The sequence below is a fragment of the Macrosteles quadrilineatus genome, unplaced genomic scaffold, assembly GCF_028750875.1.
Source record: "Macrosteles quadrilineatus isolate MER2022 unplaced genomic scaffold, UCM_ALF_1.0 Scaffold_5__1_contigs__length_97177068, whole genome shotgun sequence".
NCBI classification, from domain to species: domain Eukaryota; kingdom Metazoa; phylum Arthropoda; class Insecta; order Hemiptera; family Cicadellidae; genus Macrosteles; species Macrosteles quadrilineatus.
Window position 1 is genome coordinate 83,518,881 of NW_026542598.1, and position 12,257 is coordinate 83,531,137.

Consider the following 12,257-nt stretch of genomic DNA (forward strand, 5'->3'; position numbering starts at 1 on the left):
GCTGTTGTCATAAATGTAAAAGAAATAATAGTGCTGCACCCTGTTGGTAATCCTTGTAACTTTAATGCTATTGAACATCATAGAACAGAACCAACTTGTTTAATTGAAACAGCTGTTAAGATTCAATAATTCCATTTCTCATAAGGTTAACATGGGAAACTCCAGAGCCACTGGGGCGGAGCCTATTGGACGGATCACGAAATTGATGGTGTATAAACCTATTCCATGACATTCTACACGTATGTACCAAGTTTCGTGGCAATCGGTTCAGCGGTGTCCGAGTTTATCACCCCCAAACAAACAAACAAACAAATATATATACAAACATCCTCTTTTATAGATATAGATTAGCCTTGGGTTTCTTTATAAAACTAAAACCAATATCATAAAACGCGATACAACCTCACTCTACAACTTCAGCTACTGTCTTGAGCTTTAATTGTTAATTAATTATCACTGCTTTGAGAAAGCTTCGCTAATAAACGTTTGGCATTGGTATGGTTTCATTAGCATTCTATCTGCGATTCTCACTGTTGCATCAATTAATTAGTACATTTGTGATATTGTTAATCAATAGATGAGAGCATTAACCCTTGAGATTGGCTAATTGATTAATGATGTTGAGACGAACAATTAATTATAACAAATACGTGTGCCTTTCAGATAGAGAGGAAGGGGTCTATTAAAGGAAATACGTCTTCAGGCCTTCTCAAAGGAGACTTCAATTTTTTTCGTTTTGGACGAAACTATTCCAAAATCAAAACTAAATAAGGAATGTGTATCACCAAGTAGCATGTAGCGAAGATTTTATTGATGATTTGCTATAGTCTATATGAATTCCCTTGTACACCAGCTACGCCCCTAAACAGAAAAATTTACCTTAATCTAAATTTGGAATAAATGTGTGGGCCATAAAAAATCATTAAGCTATTTGGACTATTTATAATTACCAGAGGTTGTCCAATGGTCGATAACTCGACCAAAAATATGTAATGTACAGACTTCTCTATTTTCAAGCTATTCTACGCTCTATTCCACACTGAAAATAAAACATGTGATTGGAATCTCTTCCATTTGTTTTGATTTTCTGTTTATATTTCGTCACCAGCATAGCAACCCATAAGGCCCATGTTAATTTTTTAAATTTTGAATTAATTGTTTGTGTTTATTTTTGAGTCTATAAGTTATTAAGGGATTCTGCACATTTACATGAAAATATCTTTCTAACAGTATGCGTAGATTTTCCCTGCGATGTACACGAGCTGAGAAAAAAGCGCGAATAATCACTATTGCAGTAGCCCGATTACCTTCGAAACACTACAATCAATACTTTCTACCTATGTTTTTTTTAGAAAACGAGTGTTAATTAAAAATATAGGTTAAACTATTTCAATCTTGGGCTATGATTTTTTTATAGCAATCGAATCTAGTACTTGCCTAATTATTGGGATGGTGACACTGAAAAAAATCGAATCAAATCTAGCACAAACACATAAATATGATAGTTAATTCCACCTTTGAAGGGGGAGCGAGCTGGTGTAGTGGTTAGAGCGCGGGACTTCGGTTCCTGAGGTCCCGGGTTTGGGTTCAAATTCCGCCAAATCACTAATGTATTTATTAAAGTGATAATGCCACAACCCATAGATCTAGCATGAAGTAATGTGAAAAACAATCCCGGGCTCGTGCTTAGCGGCCGTAGGACAAAACAAAATCCACCTTTGAAGATAAAAGAATTTTTTTGTAAACGTACATGATTGGAATTCTAAATGATCTATTAGTCGACTACGATGTACAATAATTAACCCGCGTGGATGTTCAACTGTTATTTTGCTGTAACTAGAAACTCATTACAACTGTGATTTACACGTGCCAACAACATTACTGTGACTTATAATTGATTGGACGAATTTGGACATCATCATTGGACATCATCACATTCATTGGACAATGAATCAAGGAGTGTCAAATCATTTCTGCTCCGGTTTGAGTTTCAAAGAGGTATGTTTTTAGCTTCCAAACTTCTTAAATAGCATTGGTGCTGCTAATTTGATTAATAGGTATATACATAGATCAATTGATTCAATGTGGTTACTATGATTAATATTAACCAATGTTTCCACAATAAACTAGGAGTACGCTCCGAAGTCGCGTATGAGAATGAACGAAGACAATTCCATGTAGGTGCTCCTTAACCCTGCCTCTGCGGCCCGCCGCAAGTTCGTGTGGCGATAGTGGCAGTGATGACCAGCGTTGCCAACACAATTTGCTCATTTTACCCGCAAAATCCGGTGGTAATCCCCGGAATTAGCCGGAATCAAGTCTTGATTACCCACCAAATCCCTGAATTCAAATTTTAAAGATTTCGGCAAACTCTTTGTTAAAAACCTCGTTGTAACCACGTTGTTACGGTGCATTGGGAGAATTATTAATATTTATACCATTCTTTCTTATATTCAGCAAACCGTTCATCATTCATTTCAAGTTTTTTTAAGGCTACCTTTTTTAACTGAAGTCAAATGAAATGTAATGAAATATCTATTTATGTAGGTAACTATTTATGCAAATATTTTTATCTTTCTGAAAGAGAGGTACCGGAACTCCGTTCCACTGCATTCCCCCCAAATCGAGCACTGAATAACAGTAAGACTCTATCCCCTATATCAACCATAAAAGTTTAAAAAAAAACATAACATTTACAAGATTTTAAACCTTATGTGATGGCCCCTGGCCCTATCATAAATTGAAGAAATAATGTTAATTATAAAAGCTAGAGCAAGTAATGCAAGAGTACCCTAGGTCTATCGCAAATGGCAATTTGAGTACTGTGGTTAATTCGGAATTCTTATGAATAATATTCAATAGTTTGATGCCATAAAATTTTAAGAGATTTAAGAGACAAACTAACATTTTATGTTATCCACACTTTATTCTCATAAAATCCAAGCCTAAAAAAGATAGTAACCATTGACAGAGAGGACCATGTTACCAGAAGAATAGAAGCCTGTATATAGAAACAAATCAAGTACTGTAGGCCTACCTATGGAAATTGAATTTAAGGTAAAAATAACAAGATAAATAGCCTATTTCAATTTGTTTTATTTGCAAGCATTTTTTATATTGTTATTTCATTGTGTTTCAACCACTATTTCAATTGTGCAAAGACAGTCTGGAGGTAGCATAAATTAATGAGCCGGTTCGTTATAGCCTAAACTTTACCTTCCTAATCGAACCTAACTTCAAAACACTTAATACAGTCACAAATTCACATAAAACCCAACCTACCTTCCCCACATGCCTAACTAAGAGCTGATTATTTAGTTTCAAAACAATTTGATTTAATTCCGCATTGAGTCAAGTATAAACAGCTGTTTGCTTTGTTCACACAGTCCTCAGCCCACATTCGGACCCGTCCAGACCACGCCATATTACCATCCGAACCGCGAAATGAACCTTAGATTCGTAATTTTAGCCTTCGTTTTACATCCACTTAGGAATCTTTCCGACAAAAACGGATTGCATTTTTGGAATCAGCGTGAAAAATACTGTAAGGAAACATCTAAAAATTACATCATTTCTCAATGTAGACATACTAAATAATTGCCAAATATTTTATCGGATGAGTAAGTTAAATACATTTAATCTTAACAATGCATATCAATATTTATCCGATTCAATTTTTCGATTAAAAAAAATTCTTTTTTTCCAATGTATGTCGCTAAACATCAAATTGATTTATGGTTGGTACGGTTTTTGTTCATACCTATTTAAGAAATTAGGCTAAACTACTGTCTAGGACTAACTTACAATTTGACCAATAATAAATAATAAGTTAGGCCTATTAAAAAGAAGGGGTACAGTTTCATATCTTTGGCACAAACAACCGAATGAGTAATATTAATTATTCGATTGTTTAATTCGATATATCGATTTATATTACTCATTCGGTTGTTTGTGCCAACAGATATGGAAGTGTACCCAAAAGAAACAAAACAAATAGGCCTAGGCCTACCTAATATCAAAACAACCAAGGATAAAACAATAAAATGCTTCTTTAATGTTTGGTTACCTCGGTAGGTGTACCTATGGCTCTGGGAAGTGGGATTTTTTAAACGTTATTTTTTTTATTTATAACTTATCATAGCCTATGGTAAATGTATGATGAACTTAAATTCAATAGGCCTAGGCCTACGATATTAAGTTAAGTTAAAATCAAACCGATAAGTAGTTATTCATCTGATAAAATAATTAAGTTATTGTTGGTTCTCTGCGAAACTGTAACTTACCGTACCCAGTAGGTAACATAGGTAAGGAAAATAGCCTACATTTTTATAAACTCATGAAAAAGATCAAAGTTAACTTACCGTAGCCTAACTTGTGTATTTAAAAATTTATCTCTTTAACAAAACATACACAAAAGATTCATGTTGATTTTTAGAAATGTTACCTTTGTTATTAGGCCTATTATAAACTAAAAAGTAGGCTACACAGTGTAAAGAGTCTCCTTAAAAAAAGATCTTAGGCATAAATTGTTCAATATTGAAATAGGCCTTGGCCTACATGATAAATAGGTACGGTAAGTTGTATCGCCTAAAAGTGAACCGATTACGATAAGTTATCGCATATAGGTATTAAGTTAAACAAAAATATTTCATCTGATCTGGGTTATATTAAGGCCTACCTTTCTTAGTTTAAACTTTCTACCGTAGGCCTACATTCTTTGACGGTGAAAAACACAGTAAACACAGATTGTTGTATGAACAAATAAACATAGTACTGTGACATCATTAGACACAGATTTTTAACAAAACACTTGACAGGCCATACCTAGGCTAGGCAACACGGCCGTCTAGGCAATTAATGTAACAGACACACTTCACACAAAACAACGTTACATGACACAGCACTTCCTCGCTTCACCGCCTTCCTTCAAAAGTTTATACTGTTTAGGCTATATTTTGAAGTTAAGATTATCTACCTCAGCATTCTGATTGTCTGTCTCACCACCATTCTTCCACTGCCTTGGTACAATCGATGAAGACCTGTGAACCCAATTTCATGTCTGCTCGTACCGTAGGCTACGTCTTGATCTTCACTTCTTGGTTATCTGCGTAGTCCTTTTGTTATGGGCCCTTAGCAGCATTATTTTATGTGGGCTAAGTTAGCTCTTTGACGTAGGTTCCCACTTATTGACCTACAGTATTTAGTGTTCAATACTTGATGAAGGGTCCATAAGCTCAGTTTACACATAGTCGACTGAGAGTTCAATATTAAACTCACTAAAATTTGTCACTTGTTCAGACCAAAGTCAAAGTCGGGAAAGCTCCTTCCTATTCCCTATTCTTGTGTCCATTGGCTGAGTTTCATCCACTCTTCATCAGAACTGAGTCTACTTGTTTTAGGTTAACCTTAACTTAATGAATGAGGTTTGAGTTGAATCTAAAATGCAGTTTGATTGCATTACTTACCTACGTAATTTAAATGGATAGGATTTTATTCACAAACTTTTGAAACCTACTTAGGTTGCCGTCTTATTATCAATTAGCAGAATGCACTAAACCTTGAGGAGTATGTTCTAAGACTAAACTTAACTTAAGAGTAAGAAGGCAGCATTTCTGATTCTGTCTTAGTTAGCGAGTGAACTGCAGACGACCCAGTGTTTCCATCCGCAAGAAAAAAATATCCCTGAGCCAACGTCAAAAAATCCCTAGTTATCCCTAGTCCGTGTTCTAATAATCCCTCCAATTATCCCTCTTCATCAAATCTAGATAACTTTATTTTTGCAGCAATACCAATGGATATCATGCATAGCCACCTAAAATATGGTAACTGGTGATAGTATTCTTCAATATCCCATATTATTTATAAAGTAATACTATATAAAAAACATTTTTGTACCATTAAAACCACAGCCATCTTTAACTCCAGGCAGGCCGCGGCCCAGTAGAATTGGCAACGCTGCAAGTACCGTAGTATTGTTAAGCGCAAGACGCCCTATAAGTTAACATGGAAATAAAACATAATATTATAGAATCGAAAACCAAAGCAATATAACAACGTTGCCACTTCGAAGGCCGCGGCCTCCAGCCTGGAATTAAAGGTAGCCATGATTTAAAACTGTCTATGTTGTACAAATAGTGATGTGGGCCGGGTAAATACCCAGTGGGTAGGTAAATATAAATTGGGTTTTTACCCGGGTATTTACCCCAGGCCCGGGTAGATACCCAAAAACTGGGTATTTATAATTTTTATTAAAGTTAGAGAAGATTGAGATGTTTTATTGCAATTATTACCCTGTGAGAATAGTAAAATGATGATAAAATGTGTTAAACAAAATTTCATATGGTCACTACTAGTATTTTACTTCTCGCCATAAATACCCAGGTCTGAGCATAAAGCATAAATCGGCATAAATACCCTGGTCGCATGGTTGCACTGGTCCTGACTACTTATGATTTTTTTTTATTTCAATGATAGATGAATTTATTTTATTGAAAGTGAAGAAAAATAACTTGTAAAGCAATAATTATTATTTAGAAAGACAGGGAAATTTTACCTAGTAGTGGCCTATGTATAAACAACTTAAGAAAATAATTATTAAGGAAATTGACAGGAAAGCAGGCTTACCTTTAAATAAGTCCATAGAGACACATAACACATCACAAAATTAAAAGTAGAATTTTGCTACTTTTAATTTTGTGATGTGTTATGTGTCTCTATGGACTTATTTAAAGGTAAGCCTGCTTTCCTGTCAATTTCCTTAATAATTCCTGGCAAATGCCCTATCTTTTTATAAGATAAGAAAATAATTAAAATTCAATCTGTAGGATGGCAGGGTTTAGTAATATTTTTGTTCTAGATCTTTTGTTGGTATCAATACTATCAATGGTATAAAAAAAAACTAATTTCATAATCTTGTGATACAAAACATTTGAATCTATAGCACAATAAATCTTTCAAAACTATATTAAGTTAGACCAAAAAACAGGAGATACATTTTTTTAGTAGGTTTACCCAAATATATTATTGTTTCTAACCAAACGGTAACACAGAAAAGTTTAATTACTTTATTATTCTGCCTTTACTTTCTCTTATAAGCCATGTTCTTCTTTATAGTTTTTCAGCACAGTGGTTGTAACTTGTAACAAGTTTTTTTTACAACTTTGTACATAATAACATTTTAAGGTAATTTGAAAAACATTTATTAACAATAACATTATAAAGTGTTTTAACTCTTTTGGAGTATTCTAAAATGTTATACACAATCATTTATTGCTAATAAAACTATTCATGGCAAGTTCAACTGTTTTTATTGCAACATAAATACCCAACAATTCCTGGATATTTATAAATTATAAATTAAAATATTTTTTTATTTAATTGGTTATAAATTAAAATAATTTTTTATTTAATTGGTTATAAATTAAAATAATTTTTTATTTAATTGGTTATAAATTAAAATAATTTTTTATTTAATTGGTTATAAATTAAAATAGCCACAGCCTTTATTAATATACTATTTTTTTGTATTATAGTAGGCCTAAGTTAAATTTAACTGATGTTACTTGATTTAAGACACGAAACCCCATGCTTATTTAGAAACTTTATGTAGGCCTATTATTTTTTTAAAGTGCTAAATCATTAAATAAAAGGTACTAGCAAAGCTTCAAGTTACTGTAAAAGGTGTTACAGACCATCCTAATTTATCATGTAATGATAACAATAACATTAGGGGTAAATATAAATGAATTTCATAAATACCCAAAATACCTGGGTATTTATGGATTTTGGGTATTTACCCGGGTAAATACCCAGGGTATTTACCCCGAGTTTTAAATACCCGGGTATTTTACATCACTATGTACAAAACAAGATTAATTAACTAAAAAAATGAAACAAATAGTTATTTTTAAAATGTTATAAACTAATAATTTTTATTTATAAGTATTTACAATTGTTTCAAAAATATTACTCAAGTGTCCAAATTTCAAACTTAATTGTCTTTTTCAAACATGGCCACCATGCCTTGGTGAAAAGGTTACACCTACACCAAGTTACTTACTAACCAAAAAACACCACAGAAATCACCGGCAAACAAAATCAAAACGAAAACAAACATTCGACATTGACACAGGGCACAGGGCTACTAAGAAAGTAACAAATTACAGTAATCTAGATCCGCCATTCCATTCCACCGGCCGACTCCAGCACTTTGCTTGTTTCTTGCAGTGTTGGCTGTTACCCTTCCCCTTGTGTGTTCGTGTTCCGACTTTGAAACACTACGTCACTACCACTACCTACAACCATAGATAAAACATACTCCTTGAGGAGTATCTTTTATCTATGCTACAATCGATTTGTTACCAAAACCTAGGGAAAAAGTAGTATGATCAATGTGTTATCAATACCTTGCAAAATTAGCCAAAATAGGTCCTTAACGTTGTTGAAATACAGCCATAATGTATTATTTTATCAATATTTCAATTTTATAATGTCAAAGGCCTGAAATCCCTAGAAAATCTAAAAAAAATCCTTCAATTTCGCTGATTATCCCTAGTTATCCCTCAATCCCTTTTCAATCCCTCGAAGGCCCTAAATATCCCTAGAAAGGGATTTTTATCCCTCAAATGGAAACACTGAGACGACCGATGAAAAAAAAGATATATTAAATGAAAAAAACCTTATTTGATAAAAAAAGTCTTAGTACTTATGTTATATCACTATACAGTAATATGAAAGTACAGTAACTTATCTAAATATTTTGGGGCAACATTTGAATGACTGACTGAATAGATAAAGCCACCGACGCGAGAACTGAAATTTAATTTAGAACAACCAGAACGAAAATAACTAAAACCATTGATTATTATATAGTGAAATCTTATCTAATATTAATTAGTCAAAGATAACACTTAACTTTTAGCAAGTTAGGAAACAATAAGTTAGTAGACTTTCACCCACGGCATCGTTTACCGTCGCGTCGTACTTATTATATAGCATTGCCTACTGAAGAAACGTAACTTGTAGAATAAACATGTAAATATTTATTTTTCAATCAATTGCGATACATTTTAGTAGATAATTTGTTAACTGCTGCCAGTATTTTCGTAAATACATTATTATCCTAGAAATTGTAGAGTTATAATGTGAATACGGTTTGACTGTTACTCTATGGATGAAAGAGTAGTCGTTCTCTTTGTCTCAAGTAAACGACAAAATTGTAGGTCGTAAAATGTAAACAAATAAAAAGAAGAAGAAGGTAGCTTATAATGTTAATCTTATGGGACAAAATTAAAAATGTTTTTTTAAGATTTTATAATAATTACGGAACAAATATTTTTCAACAACTAATGGTCGCAAGATAAAGTGGTATAGAATCTTTGTGCAACACATCAAGTTTATAACTTCAGGCATTATCGAGATTTCGATCAACATAAAGATGCATTTCACCCCAGTATGAGAATTCACTTCGTTCATTCAATTAAGACTAAGTGATATGTAATTGTAATGTTTTTTTGGACTAAATAGTGTTTGGGGAAATGACAACGGCCAAAAATTAAGCGTTTTAAGACTACAATCTTAGTTTAAAAAAGTCTAACCGTAAACAGAATTTATACGGTTATAAAAGTAAAAATTACACATATTTCCACACTAATCCTTTATTTTAGTTTGCATTAATTTACTATGTTTAACAACTTAATTAAACGTTCTTCGAAATTTATAAATACATAAATATTATGAAATAAAGACGAGAATTTTTGCGATAATAATTGAGTTAAGGAGTAAGAACGTTTTTTTACTATAGTATCTGATTCAAAGTTTTAAACAACAATGCAACATTTGTTTCAAGAGAATAATTGTTAACTTAAAAAAGGGACGTATATTTTTCTTTTAAATTAATCTTTGACAGAAAAAAATCAGCAATCTTGGACAAAAGACGTCTCCAGTTGGGCTGCCAATATAAATATGTTAACTAATTCAAAAAATTGGAGTAACTAATATAGTTAATTTTAATAAAAAGGTAGCTTTAAGACAAAACATTTATAACTTCGCTAAACAAAATAGTGAGATAACTTATAAATGTACTATACTAATTTATAACCTTATATTGGCTTAACTGAGACATCGGTTGAAATTTGTACTTTGACACAAAGCCTTGCTTAAAATAAAGTAACCTTTAGAATCTAAGGCAGAGTTGAAACCAATAATCAAATCATACTGTCAGATATATTTAACAAATCTTATTTGTTACACAAAGTGAAATATCTTTGCAATATCTTTAAAAGGAAGCAGGAGTTGCACAGTAATAAAGTGTGGGTGAAGCACGGGCCAATATCCTTTTAATGCTCCGGATATTCACCTTCGAAGAACTGTATTTTTATAAGACAAGCATTTATGAAATAGGTTTTTTTAGAGTACCAATAAAATAAATGTATCATCCCAAAAAGTCAATTACATGAATAGCTACTTTTATAAAACATTAACTGATTAGTTATTCAATTTGTTGGGAAATTTCATAAAAAATGCATAAACTTATGTAATAGAAGCTTTTTTTTCTCAAATATTTCCTCAGTTTTCTGCATAAGGTAGGCTTTAATAGTTTATATACATTTTAAATCATATCTGGCTGAAATATAAAATTATAAGAAAGAGTACTGTATTTTAGTGTATGAATAGAATCTTAGCATCTAAAGTCTTTCAACACTATTCTATATTTCCACATATACTGTAGGCCTACAACAATCAGGTAAGCATAATATATGAAAAGTTTTACAAGGGAGATCTATTTCGACTCACTATTAGGCACAAAAAAAATCAATGTTCGTTTTTCTGTAAAAGAATTGATGAAGAGTAGATAGAATTGACTTGGCTAAGAAAATGTGCCTATACCTATGCTCTGAGGTGAGGTCTGCAGTTTTGTACCTTTAAACAACTAATTAATAGGCAATATTGCATAAACAAAAATTTAACTGAAACAAACAAATCCATATTACTATTTTACAAACATTAATTGGCTTAATCTAAATGTTATTATTGTAAAAGTGTTATCTACTTTTGATATAAATTAACTTAAGGTTACTTGATTTTGTTACTAAACACTTCACTGCATAAACTAATTTATTCTGAAGATGCAAGTCCCAATCATATTACAAGGGCTCAACTTAGGACTGTACACTTTATTGAATAATTTATATTTCAATATAAATTCAAAAGGAAACCTTTAGCCAATTTGTAAAGGTAGTTTTTGATATTTTGTCATGTTCTTATGAGGCCTCCCTATCTAAAATTATTTGTATAATAATTTAATAATTTTGATAAGGAAATATTAAACAGGCTATTTTTTAGAGATTGTCAACTTCTTTAAGGTAAGAATTGTTTAAATAATTTTAAAACGTTTCTTAGGTAATTAAACTACAGTATTAGCGAATTTTCCTATAGGGAAGTAGTTTTTAGCGTAGGCCTCATGGTTAAGACCTAGACTGACTTACTTTTTAATTTTGATGTCCACAGAGGTCAAAAACACTATTCGCTAAAATGTTTATAATAAAAGACCAAAGACAGCAAACAGAAATATTCCTTAAGTTTTTCTATGTTTTATACATATACACTGCTCATACCAAGGCCCCACTAGAAAAACACACTTCTGTGAATGCTACTTAATAATCAGCTGTGATAGCCACAAACAGCTAATATAACCTCAAGGCTAGCTCAGTGTCCAATCATAAGGCACAAACAAAGAATATTACTTTTGGTCTTTTGTCTAGCCGTACAAAGACCTTTGTTGCTTGCTTTTTACAATCTTTTGGGTACTTTTCAATAATGCAAAATGAAATTTGGCTATTGATGGTCTAAAATATACAGTTTTGGCAAATAGTTAGGTTTAGGTAAAAAATATGTTAACCAATTTAGCAAAAGTTATAAGGTATTTTGTTTTATGGATTTAATAATGCCATAGCTGATAGTATATCAAAGTTGGAGGTGGATTACTATCAACATCAACATGTATTTACATAGAAGGGTCAAGGGTACATCAAAAAACAGAATTATATTAACTTCCCAGCCATAGCATAAAAAAACGCAATGTACCTTTTAGTATATGCAAAAGGAAAGACAATATATTTCAGTATTTCCATTTTACCTTGCTCGAAAAGAAGAAAAAAGTTTTTACCTGGTAAAGGTGTATTAATTTTTACATCTGTCTATTTTTGTGTATTTCTAAATATATATTCTGGTCATAAATAAACTAAATCAAGATATGA